Source organism: Aquarana catesbeiana, linkage group LG03 (assembly GCF_042186555.1).
Source record: "Aquarana catesbeiana isolate 2022-GZ linkage group LG03, ASM4218655v1, whole genome shotgun sequence".
NCBI lineage: Eukaryota > Metazoa > Chordata > Amphibia > Anura > Ranidae > Aquarana > Aquarana catesbeiana.
Window position 1 is genome coordinate 623,454,947 of NC_133326.1, and position 14,666 is coordinate 623,469,612.

A 14,666-nucleotide genomic window follows, 5' to 3' on the forward strand; every position below is an offset into this window, starting at 1 on the left:
AGGGAATTCTGGGTAGAATCTTAACAGGAAGTGAACCAGTCACCATTCTTTTCAACACATTGCAGGAAGCAAGACATGTCTTTCTCAATCTATCGCCATCACCAATCAGAGAACTTAAAATGTACGTTTTTATTATCTCATCTTGTACTGTATATCATTGTTTATGCAATGTATGCTGTATTGTATGCAATATTATACTTATTGAGGTCTATTTCTGTTATTTTGTAGTTTCACCTGGCTTGTTCTAATAAAACTGAGATCAAAGAAATATGGTATCTGAAGTTATTAGGATAAGAAGGTTTAGCTATCTGTCCCAGAGACAGAACACTATATGTGCAAAGCTGGTAGAGACATCCCCAAAAACACTCGCAGCTGTAATTGCAGTGAAAGGTGGTTCTACAAAGTATTGACTCAGGGGGGCTGAATACAAATGCACACTAAACTTTTCACATATTTATTTGTAAAACATTTTGAAAATCATTATCATTTTCTTTCCACTTCACAATAATGTGCCACTTTGTGTTGGTCGATCATATAAAATCCCAATAAAATACATTTACGTTTTTGGTTGTAACATGACAAAATGTGGAAAATTTCAAGGGGTATGAATACTTTTTCAAGGCACTGTACTTGATATGTGAGTGTTTATGTTGTGTTCTGTGTCGAACTATGCCTGAATATTACTGTGATATAATGACAATAAATTTTGTGCTGCAACAGGGTTAGAGGGGTAAAAATCAGGGGGGCTCTCTGTATTTTAGGGTGAGTTTCCATGGCTGCAATAGCATGGTGTTAAAAATCACTCCTTAGGTACCAGAAGACTACTGTATTTTCTGTAAGAGATATTTAAAACATTTTTTCTTTCTCTTTAGCGCTTCCCCTCCGAGGTGAGGTGCGTTTCCTAAGCAACCACAATCATGAACGTCTCTCTCCCCCCCTCCCCTCCTTCTCCTGCCTCTGTAAATTCTGCACAGAAACCCAGCTCCATATAGATGCAGAAATGCACCAGAATTCTCATCCTGCCGTTCCCCAGCGCTGACCTCGCCGCCTCTGACACGCCGCAGGTAATTACAACAGAAAACTCATTTTTCTACCCATTGTTAATAGCAGACCCCTGACTGGCTCATGACAACCCATTTGCAACCGCAATGAGAGAAATTGCTTGCAAAACGCATGTGATAGACAGGCAGCCGTGGTGACTTAGTGCAGAATTGTTCTCATGCACATTAAGCCATTTTCTAAAATGAACTGATAGTCACAAAGTGTTCATTTGACAGGAAGTGCTGACATCAGCAAGGTACTCTGTGAGCCATGACACCACTGCTGAGGACAATAGGGAACGGGCGGGGAATGGCATAAAATTTCCACCCAGGTGCATCAAACCTTCATATCACAGGACGGTCACAGGGCTATTTATTGTGGTTTGCACCTCCAAGACAGATGTTGCTCAGTGACCTAATACCAGGGTTATCAGAGAAAGCAGTCACTGCAATACCCATGGCTCATCCAGGAATGTTCATCTCCATCCTCTTGGTACCATATAATGTGTTCTAATAGCAAGACAAGGTTTTCACCTTCTTTACTTTGTTATATGGTGGAAGGAATTTATGCACAGCAGTTGCTTTTTTTTAAAAATTGAGATGTTAACCCCTTCAGCCCCGGAAGCATTTACCCCCTTCCTGACCAGAGCACTTTTTGCGATTCGGCACTGCGTCGCTTTAACTGACAATTGCGCGGTCGTACGACGTTTCACCCAAACAAAGTTGACGTCCTTTTTTTTCCCACAAATAGAGCTTTCTTTTGGTGGTATTTGATCACTTCTGCTGTTTTTATTTTTTGTGCTATAAACAAAAAAAGAACGACAATTTTGAAAAAAAGCTATATTTTTTACTTTTTGCTATAATAAATATCCCCAAAAAATATATAAAAAAAACTAATTTCTTTCTCTGTTTAGGCCGATATGTTTTGGTAAAAAAAAACCAAATCGCACTAAGCATATATTGATTGGTTTGAGCAAAAGTTATAGCGTCTACAAAATAGGGGATAGATTTATGGCATTTTTATTATAATATTTTTTAAATTAGTAATGGAGGCGATCTGCACAGTCACAGAGTACATGGCGGGCGTACGCGCCCACAATTCCACCATTTAAAGGGGGCGTACCTGTACGCCCATTTGCCCAGCCGACCTATTGTGCCGACGTACATCGTTTTGTGCTGGTCGGCATGTGGTTAAGCAGGTCATGGCCCTGCTCCATAGTTTGCATGGGCCCCAGGAATTGGGGCAGGTTCACTCAATGGCTGAATAGGGGCCCTTGGCAGGTGGTTCTAATCCTGAATAGAATCCAAACGATTTCTCATTGGCTCTTCTTCGGTCTGGATGCTTGGATGACAACAACTTGCTTGAACAATGTTAGCACAATTCAGCAACTGCCCTGAAAACACACACTTGGATGCCATTCTGTATCCAACACAGTGCGAACACATTCTCTTTCTCTATATATACACAGTATATATATATATATATATATATATATATATATATATATATATATATATATATATATACACACACACACACACACATACCGATCAGCCATAAGATTATGACCACCCACCTTACATTGAGTAGGTCCCCCTTTTGCTGGCAGAACAGCCCTGACCCAGCACAGCAACAACAAAAAAGTCATTTGGAGATTCAGAGGGGTTGAAAGCAAGGTACTTTGTTTTTGAGTTACAGAGGAACTGCAGTCTGCTCACATAATTTGTAATAAAACATCTTTGCTATTCTGAAGCTTCTCTCCAACCACTTTGCATATTATTTTATATATACTGTGATTCTGTACTTGCCAAATATGTTGCAGAAATCTCCCTCAACTTAGTCTGGCTGCATCCCATTTTAACTGTGGGCAGCTGAAGCTGCTACCTGTTCACTTCCTGGATTTACACAGACACACAGAGGCACACCTCCAGCTCTGCAGCTCTCATTGGCCCTCTTATGACTCTTCCCCCCTCCCTTCCTGGCAAACTCTCACGAGAGCGAGCGAGAGAGAGAGAAAGAGCTGTACATGATGTCATAAGCCTAGGCTAATGACCAGACAAGAAATAGGAAGTGGGCTGTATAAGGTATTTACGGGCAGAAAAAAAAAATGTTTTACTATCCAAAGTTAAAACAACAAGGGCAGAAGATTTAATAGATGGAAAGTTGACAAAATGACTGAAGGTGTCTTTAAACCAGAAATTAGTGTTCCCACCCCCCGTTCCCACCTCACGTCAGCCTACTAATCATCAATGTAAGCACTTAGCAGGGGCTCTGGAAGGAGGAACAGGGTAAGCTGAGCTGCTGATAGATGACTCCTGTGTAGTCAATTTGAGATTTAAATCCTCCAATGTCTATAATCTATTCTCCAAAATGCATTCTATGCATGAAGCTAAAAAAAAACCTTCAGTGTGCAGCTCCCCCTAATACTTACCTAAGCCCAATCCCGATCCAGTGATGTGCATGAGACCCAAAGCTCTCCCGGGTCTCTTCCTGCTGATTGGCTTAATTGCAGAAGTTATTGGCTCCCGCTGCTCTCAATCACATGAGGTGGGAGTGATGGGCGGGGTTTAGCCGTGCTCTCTGTGTCTTATGGACGTAGAGAGCCGGCTCGGGAGCGAGCACACACGAGTGCCCCCAAAGCAAGCGGCTTGCTATGGGGGTACTCGACAAGGGGGAGGGGCCCAGAGCATCTGCAGGGGGCCCAAAAAGAGGAGGATCAGGGCTGCTCTGTGCAAAACCACTGCACAGAGCAGGTAAGTATGACATGTTTTTTTTTTTAAATAACATTTTTCCTTTACATTTACTTTAAGCCCATCTGTCAAAATACAGGTAGTGGCCAGTATGCATCTCACATCTGTGGGCTCTCTTCAGTAGTCTATAGCTATGGGGAAATGACAAACAATATGTTTTTAGACACCTTAATAATGGGTACAGGGACTACATTCATAACAGTCACTGTCATAAGGAAACCTTCTCCCTGTATTTTTTGCCACATTACAGTAATAATGCAGGAGCTGTGGTTACCCTTCTAGGTTTTCAGAGTGCAGAGTGGAAATGCCGATCAAAAAGCCCTCCATAGATGACAGGAATGTTTTTGATTGTAAATCACATCATTAAGCATGGAGGACACATCAGGCAGCATCAGTGGCATCTACCACAAGAACCATGAAGGATCTTTGTCAGGTACACCACTTAGTGTTCAGCAGAAATGTCCCTCTAACTTAGGGGTCTCCAAACTTTCTAAACAAAGGGCCAGTTTACTGTCCTTCAAGCTTTGGGGGGGCGGTGGGGGGTTGGGGGGGTCGGTCTGTGGTCAGTGAGAATAGAAAATGTCCTGGCGTCAGAGGTAGAAAACAATGCCCCATGATTGATATTAGGAGGGAGGAATGGTGTCCCATCTTTGGTATCAATGGAAGGAACAGTGCCCCATCTTTGGTATCAATGGAAGGAACAGTGCCCCATCATTGGTATCAATGGGAGGAATAGTGCCCCATCATTGGTATCAATGGGAGGAATAGTGCCCCATCATTGGTATCAATGGGAGGAATAGTGCCCCATCATTGGTATCAATGGGAGGAATAGTGCCCCATCATTGGTATCAATAGGAGGAATAGCACCCCATCATTGGTATCAATGGGAAGAATAGTGACCATATTTGGTGTCAGTGGGAGGAATAGTGCCCCAATTTCAGTGTCAGTGGCAGGAACTATGCCCCATTGTTGCTGACAGTGGAGGGAATAATGCCCCAAGTGCTGAGTAAAAGCAAGCAAAGAGCCGCATCTGGCCCCCAGGCCGCAGTTTTGGAGACCACTGCTCTAACCAATATACAGTATCTGCTTTACTACTCTAGAGGAGCAGCCAAGAGTGGTGGTGATGTGCATACAGGTGCATCTCAAAAATGGACATCGCAGACAGTAAAAATAACGGATTTTACAAGCTGTCTGTGAATTTACTGTTGGTTGGCAACCCTGCTCTGGTTGAGAAAGGCTGTTCTAAGGATACCAGCCCCGTTGCTTGATGTGCTATAATGCTATTTTTAAAGAACAACTAAACCCTCCTCCTATCCTTTTCAGCCAAGGAAGCAGCCATCTTTGATCTGCAATTATGATGATCAGTTATGACTCCAGCCATTTGATGGTTTGACAGTTTGGTTGAGAGCACAACCAATGTGACAGTTGGCATTCTGGGCATGCCGGGAATGTAACTGGTTTTTGAAACCATTAAATTGATGGATTTAGTTCCGCTTTAAAACAGAAAGAAATAAAACTACAGTTGAAATGAACCCTGAAAACTGCACTACAGGAGTTGATCGCTCAAATGAAAATGGAAAAGATTTGCTTGTCTCATCCCTTGTCAGTAGACAATTCAGGCATGTCAATGGTAAGTACTCAGAGACACAGCGTGAAAGGATCAATCAGCCATCTGATGTATTAGATATCCTAAGTGACCATTAGAGGATACCTGCACTTGAGTTGACCAGATCACTGCCGATCACAGATCACAGGGTGTGCTTGATTCATTTTGATAAAATCTGAATTTGGTAAAAGAAAACAAAAAATCTCTGATAACTTCCTGTAAAGTTCAAGCAGTAATAATATAAGATCTCTCATTTAAGCTACTTATGTATTCAGTGCTAGTGTACAGAATAATGATAATGTGCAGGGTGCAGAAACCCATAGAAACCAAATTCCAATTTATTGGAGTCAAAGTCTTTGTTTTTGTATTGTGGACTTTCAATTCTACGCTCCTTATATTTTATTTATTTTAAGTTGAGACAAAAGTAGTTTATAGAGTACAGAGGATTTTTTTTTACCAGTCTGCCCCAAATGAGCTTACAATCTAATGTTCTAGGGACACTGTGGAAAAGACGTCCCTTCCCCCAAAAAAAAAAAAAAAAAAAAAAAAAAAAAAAATTGATAGGCAGTGAATTGAAGCAGAGGCTCCAGTGCTCCACCGCCATGCTGCTGCTTTTTTTTTTTTTTTGCATTGTCTTGCTAAATAAGGTACCTTTAATTTAAGTTATTATATGACTTTCTATGGAGAATTCCTATTTGTGTGTTATGCGGAGCTCTGTCCTTTTCGCCCTCGGAAGATGACATGAAAACCCAAACAACACATTGTTATCAGCTCCATGCAGCCACATTTAATTAGTTCCTTGCTTTTCGCAGAACTGAACTTTATTCGGAACATTCCTCACATTGCAGAGCCCCCCTAGATCACGTTGTCTGGCAGCTATGCAGAGGACTGTTTTAAAGGAACCGTGTCCTGAAAGAGCTATTGATTGTACCATCTATGCACAGAGAGATGTGGGCATACACTCAGAGATGTGGTACATCATATGACGCCATAGTATATCTCACCTGTTCCAGCTATGAAAAAATAAGTGTGCCAATTGGTTCAGTGGGCTAAGCAGGCCAGGGGACATTAACTTCACCCAACAGTAGTAGGAATTTTGGACTGGAGTATAGCTCGATTTGCTTAAGCAGCCCCGGAAGGATTTACCCCCTTAATGACCAGGCCATTTTTTGCGATACGGCACTGCATTACTTTAACTGAGAATTGCGCGACACTGCACCCAAACAAAATTGACATCCTTTTCTCCCCACAAATAGAGCTTTCTTTTGGTGGTATTAGATCACCTCTGCAGTTTTTATTTTTTTGCGCTAACCAACGATTTTGAAAAAAAAAAAAAAAAACAATATTTTTTACTTTCTGTTATAATACATATCCAAAAAAAAAATCCATAAAAAAAAAAAAAAATAATGTATTCATTAGTTTAGGCCAGTATGTATTCTACATATTCTTGGTAAAAAAAAAACCAAAACAATAAGCGTATATTGATTGGATTGTGCAAAAGTTTTAGTGTCTACAAAATAGGGGATAGATTTCTGGCATTTTTATTAATTTTTTTTTTACTAGTAATGGTGGGACTGCGAGATTGCAGTGGACAGATTGGACACCTAACTGACATTTTTGACACTTTTTTGGGGACCAGTGACATTAATACAGTGATCAGTGCTAAAAATATACACTGTACTAATGACACTGGCGGGGAAGAGGTTAACATCAGGGGCAACCAAGTGGTTAAAAGTGTTCCCTGTCAGTGAATACTAACTGTATGGGGGACTGTGTGACTGGGTACAGATCTCAGTGTCATCCCCTGTCAGAACAGAGATCTGCCTTGTTTACTTCGGCAGATCGCCAATCTGTCTCTGCGGGGAATGATTGCGGGGGGCCGGCGGACATCGAGTCTGTCGGACGTGCTGATTGGCTCCCCCGCTGGCCAATCGCAGAGTGCGTGCACCCACGAATGCCAGTGCACGAATCGCTATACCGGTATGGCGATTTGCGCAGCCGAGCCACCTTGCCACAGGACATCTGCGGTGGGTGGTTGGCAAGTAGTTAAAGTGGTTGCAAACCCTCACAGCTCTGAAAAGTGTGTGTGTGGGGGGGGTGAAGTTACAGACTGCAGAGCTCCTCAGAGAGGAGAGTTCTGAGAGCTAATTGGAGGGAAGGGGAGGGAAGGGAAGGGAAGGGAAGGAACATCCCTCCCCCCTCCCCTAACACAGTAACAGAGCTGAGGCTGTCAATCACAGGCTGTGCCTTTTGCTGTCACCATTTTTCTCTTGGTGTCAGGAAAACTCATCAGAAGTGACTCATGCTTATAGTAGAGGAATGAAGCAGCAGACAGAAATGACACTTAGTGCTCTGGATTGAGGCAAATTCACCTTATAGAGGGATATGAGTTGTTCATGTTTCTTGTCTGAGGCTTACAACCACTTTAAATATCATATGTGATTCGCCTGTTGGGTTACACAGGCATAACGTCCTGTTTCATTCTGCAGTAAATATCCATGAAAACATGTCTGAGTTGTTTCTTTGAAACAGAGAAAAACAGTTGTTACTGAGTTTTTCAGAAATCATGAACAAAGATGAGCCTACTAGGCAGGCCTTTGTTGTGTAGGCGGAGCGAGTCCTGATGGAGTTCTGCCTATGCAGAGCTTCACTTTAAATAAGGACTATGGGCAAAATAAAAACTGAAATATAACATGCAGTCTATAAGTAGCAATAAAATGTATGTGACCTCCAACATTTCATATTCTGATGTGTCTGTGTTCCTATGTGCTTATAAAAACATATCCTGTTCTCTTTTTATTGCTTCTTATGTGTGAAATTCCCTGGTGATCCCACCTATTTTCCTATTTCAAACTGATCAAGCTAGGCATGGAAGCACATCCATCCATTTAGTTCCACTTTAAGTGTTTTGGATTAAGGCAGGAGGAGAAGTATGAGAGTTCATCCACATGGGCAGCCAGGAGGGCGTTAGAAACAGGCAGCTCTGCCGCAATTTTACCACCCACCGAAAACAAAGGCATGTAAGCACTACTTTTGGAAATGCACTGCAACCGGATCACATGGTACATTTGTAGAATGCGTTCTGGTGCGGGCAGACACACTGCATTTGAGGTAAGTTAACTTTGTACTGACACCCGCTGCAGATCGCAAGGGCAGTGTGTTTCGAATATGGTACGGAACGCTTCATGGCTGCAGAAAAAATTAACCACTTCAGCTCCGGGAGATTTACCCCCTCTTCCTGACCAGGCCATTGCTTGCAAGGTAGCACTGGGTTACTTTAACTGACAATTGCACTGTACACAGATGACATTTATGTCACTTTTTCCCCACAAATAGAGCTTTCTTTTGGTTGTATTTGATCACCTTTGTGTTTTTTATTTTTTGCACTATAAACGACAATTTTGAAAAAAAAATATATTTTTTACTTTTTGCTATAACACATATTCAATAAATAAATGTAAAAAAATCTAATTTCTTCATCAACTTAGGCCAATTTGTATTCTGCTACATATTTTTGGTAAAAAAAAATCCCAATACGTGTATATTGATTGGTATATTGACATGGATCCATGCCTTCCCTACTGACAGAACGGCAATCTGCCTTGTTAACCACTTCATACCCCTCCCATAGTAATATGACGTCTGCGGGAGGAATCTCCCATCCTGGGTGGGCGTCATATGACGCCCTGAGCTTCCCGGCCATCTAGGTGGCACGCGCGCCCACCACGTCACTCTGGAGCCGGTGTGCGTGCCCGGTGGCCGCAATGTCTGCCGGGCACCCGCGATTGCCCGATAACAGAGCAGGACCGTGGATCTGTGTGTGTAAACACACAGATCCACTTGTGTAAACACACAGATCCACGTCCTGTCAGGGGAGAGGAAACCGATCATGTGTTCCCAGTACAGAGGAACACCGATCGGTCTCCTCCCCTTGTGCATCCCCTCCCCCTACAGTTAGAATCACTCCCTAAGTAACACATTTGACCCCTTGATCGCCCCCTAGTGTTAACTCCTTCCCTGCCAGTGACATATATACAGTAATCAGGGCATTTTTTTAGTGTCAAAAGTGTCCGATGTGTCTGCCGCAATGTCACAGTCACAATAAAAAAAAAATCACTGATCCCCGCCATTACTAGTAAAAAAAAAAAAAAAAAATAATAATAATAAAAATGCCATAAAACTATCCCCTATTTTGTAGACGCTATAACTTTTGCGCAAACCAATAAATATACGCTTATTGCGATTTTTTTTTTAATCAAAAATATGTAGAAGAATATACATTGACCTAATCTGAGGAAAAAATTTTTTTTTTTTTTTAAATTGGGATATTTATTATACCAAAAAGTAAAAAATATTGTGTTTTTTTCAAACTTGTCACTCTTCTTTTGTTTGTAGCGCAAAGAATAAAAACCGCAGAGATGACAAAATACCACCAAAAGAAAGCTCTATTTGTGGGGAAAAAAGATAATATATTTAATTTGGAGGCAGTATTGCATGACCGCGCAATTGTCATTCAAAATGCGACAGCGTTGAAAACTGAAAATTGGCCTGGGCAGGAAGGGGGTGAAAATGCCCTGTATTGAAGTGGTTAACATAGGCAGACTACTGTTCTGACTCTGTACAAATGATTGGTGGGTGCCGGCAGACATCTGTGTAATCACAGCGGTAGTAAGCCGCTAACAGCACGCATTTCGCGCAGGATCACATATATGTAAAATTAGACATAATCCTGTGCACAGCAGCCGCCCTGTAGCAGTATATCTACTATAGGGCAGTGGTTAAACGGCATATTGTATTCAACATTCAGCGAGTGGTATTGCTGCTGAATGAGACCCATTCAAGGGAAGGAGGCCGTGCCGCAACTGCGTGCATTGCATGTGGTTGCAGTGGGGTAGTTCAGCATTTTCAGGGTTAAAACGGGTGGTGAGGAGATGACATATCCACCCTTATCAGTGTAAATGGAGAAAAGTTTGGGACTTTGAGTGAGACGTGCATGTACACACGTCTTCATCCCTGTGTATATATAGAAAGGAAGGGTTTTGGGAGTTTCCATGATGGGAGTATGCGCGGCCAAAAGATCAATTCTTTGCAAAAACATTTATTATGAAGATGTTGACACAGTGTCATAGTATGTGCCCAGGGGAATGGTGCACCTGCCCCTGAAGAGTGTTTTACACACGAAATGCGTCAGTATTACACCATGCACCTACTTTTTTTTTTATAGAAGAATTTTTTTTGTATACAGAGATCATCAGACCATGTGCATTCCTAAGTGCTTTGTACTTATGTATGATCATTGCTTCATATCATATTATATTATGGGTTGCTTTATTGTTACTAAGGTGTTCAATACTGTTTGTTAATCATGATATTGTTCAGCCCATTCACCTGGGCACATACTATGATACTGTGTCAACATCTTCATAAAAAACATTTTTGCAAAAAATTGACCGATCCTTTGGCCGCACATACTCACATCATGCAAAGTTCCAAAACCCTTCCTTTCTATAGGAGGTGACACATTGGCTCCTCACTGCCAGTCAAATGCCTTTGAAAAGTGATCCACTATGGATTGCTTTTAAGCCTGGTACATGCCACTAGTTTTTTTTTTTTTTCGTTCAACCAAGCGAGTTGAAACTTAAAAAAACCTGACAGCTCAGATCAGAGCTGATGTACTAACAACGTGATGTTAGTACAGCGATGTCCCCTGCTGTGCGATTGTGTTCTGACAGGGGGAGGCCCCCCTCCACCAGAACACTCTGGTCAGCGCTCTCAGCCATTGGCTAAGAACGCTGATCAGGAACCGGTCGGCTCCTGGTTTTTCCGGCATGAGCGTCTGACAGAAGCTGACCGCCTGCCATACACATGGGCCAAATGTCGGGGAGTTTTTTTATCGAACCAGCCGATGTCGCCCAACATTTGGCCAGTGTGTACTAGGCTTAAGAGGGGCGGCAAGGGCTGCCGCATGTGTTAACAAGCCCTTAGTTGTGTTTTTATTTTAGGGACACTACACAGAGAAGTGTGGGGTTGTCAGGGACAGGAGCTCCATACCAAACACTGAGCGCACAGAAGACAAATGTGTCGGAATTTTTGGTGCCGGCTTTTGAGCAGCAGTGTGACTGTATAGCCCCATACACACTATTAGATTTCTGCAGATTTTTGTCTTCAGATTTACCAAAACCATGTAGTGCAAAGGCCGGCCTGCCTGATTACATACAAATTGAAACGCTTAAGATTTGACCTTATATTACATGGTTTGGGTAAATCTGAAGGCAAAAATCTGCAGAAAATCTAATACATCTAAATCTAATCTAATAACCGTGTTACGAGTAACACAGTTAACAAGCGTTTTGAAGGACCAGCAACTTTTTTTTTTTAATTCTGACTCAGTTTGTGAGTGTTGTCTCGCAAAACGAGCAGAATTCAAGCTAATGGGGTGTGCAGTACCGCATTTGGCCAGAGGTGTGGGGGCGCCGGGGATACTTGGAACGGTTCGGAGCCATTCGGAATCACTCAGAAATACTCAGTTCCCGAGTGTTTCCGAGTTCAGCCGAGATGTCCCTGGGGTATTTCCGAGGCTCTCTGAGGCCCCCCCCACATCTGGCCACATGCGGTATTTCATGTAATTGAAGTCAATGCGGAACGAATTATCTTCGTTTCCATTGACTTCTATGAGGAAACTCGCTTTGATATGCGAGTGCTTTGGATTACATGCATTCCCCTGGAACGGATTATGCTCGTAATCCAAGGTTCCACTGTAGTGTGTATGGGGTCTAAAGCCTTGTACACACGATCGGATTTTCCGCAGACAAAGCATCAGACTTCTGTCCGAAGGGCATGTGCCGTGAACTTGTCTTGCATACAAACGGTACACAATTGTCGGCCAGCAAACACGAACGTAGTGACATACTACGTGGAATTTCAGCTCTTGAGTGCCACCCTTTGGGCACCTTCTGCTAATGTCGTGTTTGGTGAGCATTGATTCCCGAGCATGCCTGTTTGTACTTTGGACTTTTGTATGACGGACTTGTGTACACATGATCGGAAAATCTGACAACAGACCGTTGTCAGCCCGAAAAATTTACTAGCCTGCCAGCCAACATTTGTTGGCCAAAAGTTGGCCAACAATTGTCTGATGGAGCGTACTAACGGTCGGATTTTAGGCCAACAGTCTGTCAACACACAATTCCTTGCTGAAAATCCGATCGTGTGTACGAGGCTTTAGTCTCCAAGCATTGCATAGCCTGACAGCTTTATACAAAAGGTTCCTGCAAAATCTGCCACCTATGATTAGGCTTCCAATGATTCCATCATACTAATTATCTATAAATAAACATAGGTATGACTGCAGCGAGCGATTTTCCCTATAAGCAGCAAACAGCATGCATTGGTTGCTGGAGTAAGACGTTTCCCTACATCACAGACCTTTTGTCACCACAAAATCAGTGAAGATCACTTTGAAGATCACAAATACAAATCACAGCTCTGACGGTGTAGAAAAGCAAATCTCGTTATGCAACAACCAGGACTAATTAGGTGTCATTTTTCTAGGATGGATCGCTAGAGAAGAAGGCCTCGGCTCAGTGTCTGGTCACCACGGCAACATGAATTATCCTCCCATCAATATTGTAGCCAGAGGGAACCTAACGCTCAGGCAGCTGGAAGACGCTGTGGATGCTGGGCTGTGGGAGCCTCAGACCATCATTATTGTGGTCATCTTTGGACTGGTGTGTTTCCTCCATCTGACGGCCTTTCTGTATACGGTCTGTTTGCAGAGCTATGTTAATGCTGGCGCTCAGACCTTTGCACGACCCGTCCTTCACGTAAAAAGAGATGGAGGAAGCAAAAAATGGTTCCACTTCATATCCCAGTGGCTGAATGATAACTGTTACCCACCACAACGAGAGAAAGCCCCCATCATGATCGACATGTGAAAGATGAAATAAAAACCAACAGTGGCATCTACAAAGGCTATGACAAGATTAAATAAAAAAAAAAAGGAAAAAAATGACTGGCTATGTGGCCCACGGGTACGGTTCATTCCACACTTTACATTGTGGAGCAAAGAATGGGAGGAAATTATGATGTCCGTTCTGTACATGTCTTATAAGGGTCAAGTGTGGCCAAGTTAGTAAGCAAAGGATTCTGGGAGAAGAAATATACCAAGTATTTAGAGAAGATGTGTGAGCGGTGTGAAGTTACAAACCTTAGAATATGCTAATAAAACATGCTGTTATAATAAGAAAATGTGTGGACTGGCAACTTTTATTTTGGCATCATTCCATTTAACCAGATCCTGGATCACGATATGAGAAGACGTGGGGTTGATTTACTAAAACTGTACAGTGCAAAATCTGGTGCAGCTGCACATGGTAGCCAATCAGCTTTGAACTTCAGCTTGTTCAATTCAGCTTTGACAATAAAACCTGGAAGCTGATTGGTTTCTATGCAGAGCTGCACCAGATTTTGCACTCTCCAGTTTTAGTAAATCAACCTCACAACCTCTGACGGCTATAGGGATCAAAGGATTAGGGTAAGTTCAGTCACAAATACACTATATTGTTAAAAGTGTTGGGACACGTGCACCATTACACGCACATGATCTTTAATAGCATCCCAGTCTTAGTCTGTAGGGCTCAATATTGAGTTGTCCCACACTTTGCAGCTAGAATAGCTTCAACTCCTAAGGGCTCTTTCACACGGGGCGGATCAGTGATGATCCGCCCCGTGAACACCCGCATGCTCAGCGGGGATCGCTCCGCAAATCCCCGCTGAGCAGAAAGATGACAGGTCCATCGCTGCACACTGTGCAGCGACGGACCTGTCAAAGCGCCGCTCTCCCCTATGGGGGATCGGATGATGATGGACCGTAGAGTCCGTCGTCATCCGATCCGATAACGGATGGAAAAGTAGGGTTTTCCTCCGTTACACTTTTCGGATCGGAGCGGGTCGGATGTCAGCGGACATGTCACCGCTGACATCCGACGCTCCATAGGAATACATGTATGTCCATTTTTCATCCGAAAACGGAAGGATGAAAAACGGACATACGGATCGTCAGTGTGAAAGAGCCCTAAACCTTGTGGACAGCCTTTCCAGAGGAGTGTGTCTATGGGAATGTTTGAGCAGTCTTCCAGAAGCACATTTGTGAGGTCAAGCACTGATGTTGGATGAGAAGGCCAAGCTCGCAGTCTCCCCTCGAATTCATCCCAAACGCGTTCTATCGGGTTGAGGTCAGGACTCTGTGCAGGCCAGTCAAGTTCCTCCAA

The 14,666-nt window shown here is 42.9% G+C and overlaps 1 long non-coding RNA gene across 1 annotated transcript; it reads left to right on the plus strand.

Moving 5' to 3' along the window:
• Positions 1-870: 870 nt before the first annotated feature.
• Positions 871-13,644, plus strand: LOC141134700 (uncharacterized). The gene is made up of 2 exons (XR_012243266.1): positions 871-1,064; positions 12,949-13,644. It is a non-coding gene; the product is annotated as an uncharacterized lncRNA (long non-coding RNA).
• Positions 13,645-14,666: the final 1,022 nt, after the last annotated feature.